We start from the raw sequence: 12,800 nt of genomic DNA on the forward strand, positions 1-12,800 counted from the left end.
AAGCTGCTTTTGATAGTTATTACTGGATTCCAAGTCATTTGGGGAAGTGTCAGTTATCATGCCTCAGTTCATGGACTTATACAGGGACGGGTTTTCATTGATTGTTTTGTCCATTGGTTGTCTGCCTACAGGGAGAACATGGATATTTTTTAGATAGTCCTGTAACTTCTGACTATATTAAAGGATGTGTCTTATTTTTTCTATTCTTGAGATGAGGATACTATTAGTGCATTGATATAAGAAGTGTCCTCAGATAATTGTATAGGTTTGGAAGTCCATGAGATTCACATAGATGAGCCCCTTGAGCCACAGAATCTAGGACATAATGCCACTATCCATGGCTACTTTGGCCTTATATATTTCAAAAGAGTCAGGAAGTTCTATTAATTCAGGGTGCATACCCTTCCAAAGCACTAGGTCCTAGCATTATTCAGCATTATTTATTGAGTCTGTTTGATCCACTTCACTAAAACCTTATCATCTTTTCAGACTTACTCTCATCCTTTGCCTTCCTCTTGGAAGAGAAAATCCCTCTATTGTTGTTATAGCTTATAAATCTTCTGACTAATAAATCTTCTAGTGAATGAATGCTGCTCACCATTCAAAGAACACCAATGGCTAGATCAGCACCTTTCTTTCCCTAGAGTCCTTTCTGTCTCTGGGATAATGTTGTCTAATCCACCAGGCATGTTGTTGTTATTGTAGACACATGGCCTAAGCGAAGGTAGGATATATGCTTTGTATCTAAATTAGGGTTAGATGAGTGGTAGGTTCACTTAAATGGTATTTAGCTTGAGTCTATTATCAATTTCTCCCACAGCCTTCTCAGCTTCCAAAAGCAATGTGATCTTGGCCAACAATTAAATCCATCCTTCCGGGAATCTGATGTAATTATACTAAGAGATGTAGTTGATTCTCATATTTTTAGTAGTTAGGTTCTATAAAGTAATTGTGAACATTGAATTAACACCTGTTGAAAAATTGCTTATAGGGAAAATACAGAATTAAGTAACTGCTAGCCTCTTGTCATGATATTTCTATCAACCATTCACTTTATAATTTATTTTTTGTTTCTTTTTTATGATGAAAGAAGAAATAAAACTCTTATTCTTTGTAGATGACAGGATTGTGCACTGAGAAATTCCACAAGAATCTACAAATGAACTGTTAGAATTAGTAATAGTTAATTTAGCAGGACCTCTATGTATAGCAATGTCAACATATTAAAAATCAATTTTATTAATTTAGTAATCAATAGTAGTAAATCAAATTTAGTAAAATTTGGTAATCAACCCTACCAAATTAGAAAACAAAATTTACAAAAGATGCCACTTGTGCCATCATGAGAAATAATGGTTAAGCAAAAATATAATAAAATATTATAAGGCCACTCCATAGAAAGCTATAAAATATTTTGTGCAAAACTAAATGCTTATATAATGGCAAACTGTAAAATGTCTATGGAAAGAAAAGTTCAACGTTAAAATGTTTCTCAATTCTCCCCAAACTGATCCACAGACCCAACACAATCTTATTAAAATTCCAACACTGTTTTTGTTCAAAAAATTGACAAATTGATTCTAAAATTCATATATAAATACAAAGAATACAATGCTCTAAGAATAGTGAAGAAAATCTTTATGAAGAACAAAGTTGGAGGCTGTACACTTCCACATATCAAAACTTAATTTAAAACCACAGCAATTAAAACCATTTTCTTGGGCTAAGAATGGATAAATTGACATTACAAGCAGAATAAAAGTCCAGAGACAGATCCATATACATTTCTCACCACCTGATTTATGACATGGTGCCATAGCAATACAATGACAGAGGATGTTTTTCCTTCTTCAATAAATGATATTGAATGAACAGGATATGCATATGGAAAATAAAATGAACCTTGCCTCCTATCTCAGGCCATATACAAAAATCAATTCGCAGTGAACCATAGACTTAAATATATGTTGTAGAATATAAAATTGGAAAATAAATCAAAGACCCTAGTATATGCAACAGTTTATTAAACAGGACACAAAAGAGCTACCTATAATATCAATGATTACTAAACTGACTTCATTAAAATTAAAAATATCTTCCCTTCCCATTAAAACCATTAAGAAAAATTAAATTGAAAAGCAATAGAGGAAGGAGGAATAGAGGAAAATACTTACATTAGACAGATGATATATATACTACAAATACCAAAGGAGCAACATTTATTTTAAAAGGATGAGAATTTATTTTTAAAATTCTTACAAACAATAAGAAAAAGAGACAACCCAGATACAAATGGGAAAAGGTTCAAGGTGGCACTTTTGAAAAGGTATTATCTAGTCAAAAAGCATATAAAATTGTTCAACATTGGTAGCCATTAATGAAACACAAACCAAATATCACGAATGTTTTGGTTTGAAAGGATTATTTTCTAAGGAAAAGCCTTGTATCAATATTGATCCATCTTGTGGAAACTGCCATTTCTTTTCATTCCTATTCAATACTGTAGGTTGGGAACTTGATTAGATTACATGTGACACACCTATTGTGAGTATTAACCTTTGATTATAGGGAGATATGACTCCACCTATTGAAAGTGGGTTTTGATTTGTTTATTGAAATCCTTTAACAGAGGAAACATTTTGGAAAGAGTCACAAAACAACAGAGCCATGAGAACCATGAGCACTCAAAGTCAACTTTGGAGATGAAGAAGGAAGCACCCCTGGGAGAGCTCATCAATAAAGAAGCCTGGAGAGAAAGTCAGCAGGCATGTCCATCTTCACCATGTGCCTTTCCAGTTGAGAGAGAAAGCCTGAACTCCATTGACATTTCTTGAGTAAAGGTAACCTCTTGTTGTTGCCCTAATTTGGACATTTTTATAGATTTGCTTAAATTTGGACATTTTCACAGCCTTAGAACTGTAAACTTGCAACTTAATAAATCCCCCCTTTTAAAAGCCACTCTATTTGTGGTATGTCACCTTCCAGTAGCTGGCAAACTAGAACAATGAGCTATCTCCAATCACCCACCAGAGTGCCTGAAAATTCCCAATTGACAATATTTAGTGTTGCAGAGAATGTAGAGAGCCCTCTTACACTGTTGGTGAGAGGCAAACTGATATAATCAACTTGATAAACTGGTAGTATCTTCTAAAGCTGAAAATACATAGTCTGTGATAAAGTGATTCCACTCCATAGAGATTCTGATGATCCATGGGTCAAACTGTGCCACTAGAAATCGTGACTTTTTCTATAGTCATAAAATGGATTCATACAGTATATATGCTTATGTATCTGGCTTATTTCACTCAGCATTATGTCTTCAAGGCTCATCCATTTGTAATGTGGCTCAGGATGTCATTTCATCTTATTGCTGCATAATATTCCATCATATATTTGTACCACACTTTGTTAATCCACTCATCCATTGATGGGCACTTGGATTGTTTCCATCTTTTAGTGATTGTCAATAATGTCTTTATGGTGTGAAAATGATCGTTTCTGTCACTGCTTTCAGATCTTCCGAGTATATACCAGGTAGTGGTATTACCATGTCATATGGGAACTTGATACTTAGTCTGCAAAGAAACCACCAAACTGTCTTCTATAGTGGCTATACCATTATATATTCCCACCAGCAGTGCATAAGCTGCCAATTTCTCTACTTCCTCACCAACATTTGTAATTTGCTGTTTGTTTAATAGCAGCCATTCTTATAAGGGTGAGGTGGTACCCTATTGTAGTCTTTTTCTGCATTTCCATTAAAGCTAATGAAAATGATCATCTCTTCATGTACTTTTTTTCCATCTGTATTTGCTCTTTAGAAAAATTACTATTCATGTCTTTAATCCATTTAACTATTGGGTTGTTTGTTCTTTTGTTGTTGAGTTCTATGTTTTCTTTAGGTACACAGAATATAAAACATTTATCTGATGTGGGATTTCCAAATATTTTCTCCCATTGAGTTTTTCATTACCTTTTTGACAAATTATTATGAGGTACAAATAAATGCCTTTGATTTTGAGGAGTCCAATTTATCTATTTTTTTCTTTTGTTGCTTTTGCTTTTGGTGTAAATTTTAGAATGCTTCCTCCTTGAAGATGTTTCCTTACATTTTCTTCTAAGAGCTTTATGATACTTGTTCTATTATTTTGATCCACTTTGAGTTAATTTTTGTATAGGTTGTAAGGTAAAGGTCCTTTTTCTTTCTTTTTTCTTCTTTTTTTTTCTGGCTATTGATATCCAGTTCACCCATGGCCCTTTATTGAAAAGATTCTTTTTTCCTGGTTCAGTGGATTTGGAGGCCTTGTTGAAGATCAGTTCACTGTAGATTTGGTGGTCTATTATTGCATTCTCAATTCATTTCCTTTGCTCGATAGTTCTATGTTTGTGCCACTACCCTGCTCTTTTGACCACTGTGGCTTTATAATAAACTTCAGAATCAGGAAGTGTTAATTTTCCCACTTCACTCATTTTTTAGGATACTGTTAGTTATGCAAGATCTCTTTCCCTTTCAGATGAATTTGCTAACTAGCTTTTCCAAATCTTCAATGTAGGTTGTTGGAATTTTCATTGGTATTACACTGAATCTGTAGATAAGCCTGGGTAGAACTGATAAGCTAACTATATTAAATAATTTTGTTCTTGAGCAGGGAATATCTTTCCACATATTTAGATCTTCTTTTACTTCATTTAGCAAAATTATGTAGTTTTCTGTTTACAAGTGCTTTCTACCCATAGTTAAGATCATTCCTAGATATTTTATTCCTTTAGCTGCTATTTTGAATGGATTTTTTCCTTCACTGACTCCTCAGTTAGGTCATTGTTTATGTATAGAGAAGTTATGGATTTTTGCACACTAATTTTATATGCTGTCACCTTGCTGAATTTGTTTACTAGCTCAAGTAACTTTGCTGTAGATTTCTAAGGATTTTCCAAATACAGTATCATGTCATCAGCAAGCAATGAAAGTTTTACTTCTTCCTTCCCACTTTGGATGCCCTTTATTTCTTTTTCCTGCCTGATTGATCTAGCTAGAACAATGTTGAATAATAGTGGTAACCAAGGGCATCCTTGTCTCATTTCCAATCTTAGGGGGCAAGCTTCCAGTCTCCCACCATAGAATATGATACTGTTTATGGGTTTTTCATATATGCCCTTTATCATACCGAGGAAGTTACCTTTGATTCCAATGTTTTGGAGTGTTTTTATCAGAAAAGGATGTTTAATTTTGTCAAAATCTTTCTCTGCACCAATCAAGATGATCACGTGATTTTCCCTTTGAATTTCTTAGCATGATGTATTATATTTTCTTGCCATCCTTACATTCCTAGTATAAAATCCACTTGATTGAAGTGTATAATTCTTTTAATGTGCTATTGGAATTGATTTGGTAGTATTTTATTTAGAATTTTTGCTTCTATGTTCATTAGGGAGATTGGCCTTTAGTTTTCCTTTCTTATAACATCTTAACCTGGTTTTGGTATTAAAGTGATGTTAGTGTCATAAAATGAGTTAAGTAGTGTTCCTTTTTCCTCAATTTTTAGGAGAAGTTTGAGTAGAATTGATGTTAGTTCTTTTTGGAATGTTTGCTAGAACTCCCTGTGAAGTCATCTGGTCCTGGGATTTACTTTCTAGGAAGATTTTTGATGACTGATAGAAGCTCTTTACTTTTGATTCCTTTTTTGACATCTTCTATTTGTTCTTGATTTACTATAGTTTGTTTTTATGTTTCCAGGAATTTGTCCATTTCATCCACATTGTTTAGTTTGTTGATGTGTAGTTGTTCATGGTATCCTCTTATGATTTTTTTTTATTTCTACAGGGTCTGTGGTAACAACTGCCCTCTCATTTCTGATTTTCTTTACTTGCATCCTCTTTCTCTTTTTTCTTTGTCAGTCTTACTAATGGCCCATTGATTTTATTGAATTTCTCTAAGAACCAACTTTTGTTTTTATTGACTCTTTCTATTCATCTTTTGTTCTCCCATTCATTTATCTCTGCTTAATTATTGTATTTCTCTTATTTTATTTGCTTTGAGTTTAGTTTGCTTTTCACTCTCAAGTTCCTCCATGTGAGCAGTTAAGTCCTCGATTGTTGCTCTTTCTCCTTTTTTAATATAGACATTTAGAGCAATAAATATTCCCCTCAACACAGCCTTTGCTGCATCCCATAAGTTCTAATATGTTGTATTCTCATTTTAATTCATCTCCAATAGCTACTAATTTCTCTAGCAATTTCTTCTTTGACCCACTGGTTATTTAGAGTGTGTTATTTAATCTCTATATATTTGTAAAAGTTCTTGTTCTTTGGAGGTTATTGATTTCCTGCTTCATTCCATTGTGATCAGAGAAAATTATTTGAATAATTTCAATGTTTTTAAATTTATGAAGATTGTTTTGTGCCCCAGCACATGATCTATATTGGATAATGTTCCAGAGCACTACAGAAGTATGTATACCCTTGTGTTTTGGGGTGTAATTACCTATATGTGACTATTTGGTCTAATACATTTATCAGTTTAAGTTCTCTATTTCCTCCTTGACCACTGTTTGATTTTTCTCTCTATAGAGGAGAGTGTTGTATTGAATTTTCCTACTTTTATTGCTGAAATATCTATCACTACCTTCAGTTTTGCCAATGTTTGTCTCATACATTTTGGAGCTCCTTGATTGGGAACAGACATTTAAGATTGTTATTTCTTCTTTGTCCCTTTACTAAAATGTAGTGTCCTTCTTTGTCTCTTAGGATGTCTTTACATTTGAAGTCTATTTGGTCTGATATTATTATAGCTACTCTTGCTTTCTTTTGGTTACAGCTTATGTGAAACTTCTTTCCCTATCCTTTCACTTGCAATCTATTTGTATACTTTTGTCCAAGATGAGTCTCTTATAAGCAGCATATAGTTGGATTATATTTCTTAATCCTTTCTGTGTATCTGTCTTTTAGTTGGTAAATTTAGCCCATTAACATTCAAAGTTATTACTGTAAAGGTGTTTCTTAAATCCACCATCTTATCCTTTGGAATTTATTTCTCAGATCTGTATATTTTTCCCATTTTTCTTTTTTATATCCTTTAGTTTACTCTTCAATTCAGTGCCCTCCTCCATATCTCCTTTTCCTGTGTATTTTTTTAGCCAGCAGAAATCGCTTTAGTATTTCTTGTAGCACTGGTCTCTTTTTTTACAAATTCTCTCAGGATTTGTTTGTCTGTGAAAATTTTAATCTCTCCCTTAGTTTTGGAGGACAATTTGGCTTGTACAAAATTCTTGGCTGGGATTCTTTCTCTTTCAGGATCTTAAGCATATGACACCACTGCCTTCTCATCTCAATAATGCCAGTGGAGTAGCCTGAATGCAGTTTTATGTGGTTTCTCTTACATGCAGTAGATTGTTTTTCTCTTACTGCATTTTCTGCTTCTCATCAAAATTGGACAGACTAATCAGTATGTATCTTGGGAAGACCTATTTGGGTTTATTCTATTTGAAGTTCATTGAGCTTCCTTGATTCACATATTTATATCCTTTATGTCTATTTGTAACCTGTGACATTTTTCCCCATTATATCCTCAATTAATTTTCCTAGCCCTTAACTCTTCTCTTCTCCCTCTGGAACACTAATGATTCCTTTATTTGTGCACTTTGTTTCATCCATCATTTTCCTGAGTTCCAATTCAAAATTTTCCATCTTTTTGACCATTTACTCTTTTGTGTGCTTAAAATCAGCTGTCCTGTCCTCTAGTTCACTCTTTCTTCTTCTGCCTCTTCAGATCTGCTTTTGTATGTCCCTAATATATTTTTTATTTGGTCGAATAGCATCTTTAATCTCTGTGATTAACTGCTGTTTTTCTATTTATTATTTCAAATTCTACTTTATGCTCTTCTAATGTCTTCTTGATCTCTTTTATGTCATTAGCCACCCCATTGATTTCATTTAGCAGAGTTAATGATTATCTTTGATCAGTTCTTTCAGTGTCTTTGTTTCCTCTAGTGTTCTAATTCACTTATTAAGCTGGGCTGCACTTGTCTATCTCTTGATATTGTCAGTGATCTTCTGTGCCTTTGAGGCATGTACATATCTTGACAAGGTCACCTTGGATTTCCTTCAGTCCTCTAAATATTTTATTTGTTGAATGGATGTGGAACAGGATGTGGGGTGTATGGTAGGGCAGGGCAAAAGTGATAGGTTGCAGGGCAGGTATAAGGCACAGGTTTGGGATGTGATGCTGGTGCCTGTGAGTGTGGAATATAGGGCCTCTGTGTTTCTTTTTAAATACTTCTTACTTAATATATGTTGCTGATTCATTACTGTTGTATTCATGGCCAACAGCCCAATAACTCATGCCCAGATGAAGCTAATTTAAGATATATGTTTTCTCTGTAAATCACATCACAGCATTCTTGAATGTAAAAAACAATGGACAGGGTGAGCAATGGTGGCTCAGTGGCAGAGTTCTCTCCTGCCATGCTGAAGACCTGGGTTTGATTACCAGAGCCTTCCCATGCCCAAAAAAAAGTAAATAAAAAAAATGGACAGGAGGAGACTTCCAGGAAGATGGCTAACAAGAGTAGCTCAAGATTAGCCCTGCTCCAATGAAAAGTTAGAGAAAAGACAGGAAGGTGATTAAGGTGGCAATTTCGGAGTGTGGCTGACCTGGAAGAGTATTCTGCAACACATGTGGCAGCCCTGGTTGCAGAGGCTGAGGAACTGAGAAGCAGAAAGCTGGAGCTTGCATGAAGGCATGGAGGCATGGAGCCAGCAGGAGTACAAGGACAGGAAAACAGGACTAGGAAGTAAGCCAGGCCATTTTTCTTGGGCATGCTACCCCCACCAGTGCAGCCCTATGACAGGCTCATCTCACACACCACACACCTTAACCCTGTCACTTGCTCCCATTCCCCATGCTCCAGGCACCCCCTTATCCCCAGCCCCCAGTGCACGTACCTGTCCCACATCTGCACTGCAAGTGCAGCCCAATTCACCTGTTGTGCACCCTCCAGAGCACTACCTCCCCTTCACTGTTCCCTACAGGCTGTTGTCAGTGCATAAATGTTGCTGGCACTAGCCCCCATATCTAGGCTACACTTGCCCAATGCACATAGTGCTACACAGCCTCATCCTGCGCTCCCTGAGCTCAGCACATACTTTTCAGCATTCCCAGGCCCATGTATGTGCATGGGCCCCCAATCACATCATTCTGCTCTGGGCACCACACTTTATAGAACCATGCATGCACATAGACCTCAGACTCACTTCCCAACTTTGAGAAAGTACCAACCTGTGCAGCTGGATCACATCTACCCCCAAACTATGAAGGCATAATGCCAACCTGCTGCTACAGCTCTATGCATGTGCACAAACACCCCATACCTTAGACCAGCACATAACAGGATTACACCCTCCAGACCAGTGCACTTGCACAGCTACATCAACCCTGGCTGCTGGGTGTCCATGTTCACAAGCATCAGCCTAACATCCCCAGCCTGCACCCATATATGCCCTGAAACAAATCACCATGCCCTACTCCCAGCTGTACAGCCATCCCACATACACAAGGCCTTAGAGTACTGAAAGAAATCAAATTCCAAAGTAAATCAATCAAGATATTTATATGCCATGAAGACAATAGAAGATAACTAAGCATATCACAATGGAGACAGATATTGCCCTGTCTAATGATCAAATTAAAACACCAGAGGAGATACAGACATTGGAACAACTAATCAAAGATGTCCATATAAATCTACTTAATAAAATAAGTGGGATGTCAAATGGCATAAAGGCAATCAAGAAGACAGTTGAAGAGCACAAAGAGGAATTTGAAAGATAAATAAAAAATAGTGAAAATCACAGAGATTAAAGACATTGTTGACCAAATAACAAACATACTAGAGGCACACAACACCAGATTTGTAGAGACAGAAGAAAGAATAAGTGATGCAGAGAACAAGATAATTGGCTTTGAAGGCTCAAAACAGCAAATGGCAAAAAAAGATGGAAAAAATTGAATGGGAACTCAGGGAAATGACAGACAAAACAAAGCATACAAATATAAGACTCATTGGTGTCCCAGAAGGAGAAGAGAGGAGTAAAGGGCCAAGAAGTGTAGTTGAAGATATAAAAGGGGAAAATTTCCCAACCTTCATAAAGGACATAAATAAACAAGTCAAAGAAACCCAAAGAACTCCAAACAGAATAAATCCAAATAGGTCTTCCTCAAGGCATGGACTAATCAGTCTGTCAAATGTTGAAAATAAGCAGAAAGCCCTGAAAGCAGCAAGAGAAAAACAATCTACTACATACAAAGGAAATCAAATAATACTGAGTTCAAACTACTCAATTAGCACCCTGGAGGTGAGAAGGCAGTAGTATGATATATTCAAGATCCTGAAAGAGAAAGACTTCCAGCCAAGAATTCTGTACTCAGCCAAATTGTCGTTCAAAGTTGAGGGAGAGATTAAATTTTTCACAGGCAAAGAATTCCTGAAAGAATTTGTCAACAAAAGACCAGCCCTACAAGAAATACTAAAAAGAGTTCTTCTGACTGAAAAAAAAAAAACAGATAAGAGAGAGAGGTCTGGAGAAGGGCACAGAATTGAAGAATACCAGTAAGGTTAATTTAAATAGTACAAAAAGAAAGAGGGAAAAGAATATACAGATCTGACAAATAAAATGAAAAAAAAATAAAGTAGTGAAATCAAGAAATGTCTTTTCAGTAATAACTTTGAAAGTTAATGGACTAAGCTTACCAATTAAAAGGTACAGATTGGAAGAATGGATTAAGAAACATAATCCAGCTATATGCTGCTTAGAAGAGACTCATCTTAGACACAGGATACAAATTGAAAGCAAAAGGATGGTAAGTGATTTTCCACACAAGTTGTAATCAAAAGAAAGCAGGAATAGCTATATGAATATAGGACAAAATAGACTTTAAAAGTAAAGACATCATAAGAGACAAGGAAGGACACTGTATGCTAATCAAAGTGTCAACTTGCCAAGAAGATATAACAACCATAAATGTTTATGCCCCCAATCAAGGGGCTCCAAAGTACATGAGATAGACAGCAAAACTGAAGGGAGTGATAGATGCTTTAACAATAATAGTAGGAGACTAGAATGCACCACTCTCCTCTATAGAGAGAAGAATCAGACAAGATCAACAAGGAAACAGAGAAATGAAATACCTTGATAAATGAATTAGACCTAAGAGATATATATATAGGCTATTGCACCCCAAAGCACGAGATTATACATTCTTCTCTAGTATTCATGGAACATTCTCCAGGATAGATCATATGCTGGGGCACAAAACTGGTCTTTATCAATTTAAAAATGTTGAAATTATTCAAAGCACTTTCTCTGATTAGAAAGGTATGAAGTTAGATCTCAATAACCACCAAAGAATGAGAATGTTCATGAATATATGGAGATAAAATAACACAGTCTTAAACAACCAATGGGTCAAAGAAGAAATTGCTAGAGAAATAAGTAGTTATCTGGAGATGAATGAAAATGAGAATAAAAAATTTATCAGAACTTATGGGATGTGGCAAAGGCTGTGCTGAGAGGGAAATTTATTGCTTAAATTCCTATATCAAAACAAAACAAAACAAAACAAAACAAAGAAAGAGTGAAAATTGAGGCCTTAACAGCAAGCCTGGAGGAATTTAAGAACAGCAAACGAATCCCAAAGCAAATAGCAGAAAAGAAACAGAAAAGATTAAAACAGAGATAAATGAATGAGAGAACAAAAGAACATAGAAAGAATCAATAAAATCAAAGGTTTGTTCTTTGAGAAAATCAATAAAATTTTTAGGCCACTATCATGACTGACAAAGAGAGGATGCAAATAAACAAAATCAGAAATGAGAAGGGGTGCATTGTCACAGACCCTGAAGAAATAAAAGAAATCATAAAAGGATACTATGGAAAACTATAAACCAGAAAACTAGACAACTTAGATTAGATGGACAAATTCCTGGAAACACACAAACAAGCTACACTGACTCAGGAAGAAATGGAAGATCTCATCAAACCAATCACAAATAAAGGGAGTCAATCAGTCATCAAAAATCTTCCTACAAAGAAAAGCCCAAGGCCAGATGGCTTCAGAGGGGAATTGTATCAAACATTCCAGAAAGAAATAACACCAATCTGCTTAAACTTCTCCAAAAAAAACTGAGGATAAGGAACTCTGCCTAACTCATTTTATGAAGCTAATATCATGTTAATACCAAAACCAGGTAAAGATGCTATAAGAAGCTAAAACTACTTGACAATCTCCCTAATGAACATGGATGCAAAAATTCTCAATAAAAATATTACTAAATTGAATCCAACAGCACATTAAAAGAATTATGCACCATGACCAAGTGGGGTTTATACCAGGAATGCAAGGATGGTTCAACACAAAAAAATCAATTAATGTAATACAGCACATTAACAAATCAAAAGGGAAAAATCACATGATCATCTTGATTGACGCTGGAAAATCATTTGACAGAATTCAGCATTTTTACTGATTAAAGCACACAAAAAGATAAGAATCAAATGTAGCTACCTCAATATGATTAAGGAAATATATGAAAAACTGAGAGCCAGCATCATACTCAATGGAGAGATATTGAAAGTCTTCCCCCTAAGATCACGTACAAGACAAAGATGCCTACTGTCACCACTATTATTCAACATTGTGCTAGAAATTCTCACTAGAGCAATAAGGCAGGACAAAAAATAAAAGGTGTCCAAATTGTAAAGGAAGAAGTAAAACTCTCATTATTGGCAGATGCTATGATACTATA

At 35.3% G+C, this 12,800-nt stretch overlaps 1 protein-coding gene across 6 annotated transcripts in view; it reads left to right on the plus strand.

The window, feature by feature from the left end:
• The window catches only part of LOC143646803 (uncharacterized), a 168,994-nt gene that overhangs the window by 13,606 nt on the left and 142,588 nt on the right, over positions 1-12,800 (plus strand). For all 6 annotated transcript variants that reach the window (XR_013157636.1, XR_013157637.1, XM_077116159.1 and 3 more), the window contains one exon: positions 2,630-2,840. The gene's annotated coding sequence lies outside the window, so the exon portion shown is untranslated. The remainder of the gene's footprint in view (positions 1-2,629; positions 2,841-12,800) is intronic.

The sequence above is a fragment of the Tamandua tetradactyla genome, chromosome 9 (assembly GCF_023851605.1).
Source record: "Tamandua tetradactyla isolate mTamTet1 chromosome 9, mTamTet1.pri, whole genome shotgun sequence".
In the NCBI taxonomy this organism is placed as follows: domain Eukaryota; kingdom Metazoa; phylum Chordata; class Mammalia; order Pilosa; family Myrmecophagidae; genus Tamandua; species Tamandua tetradactyla.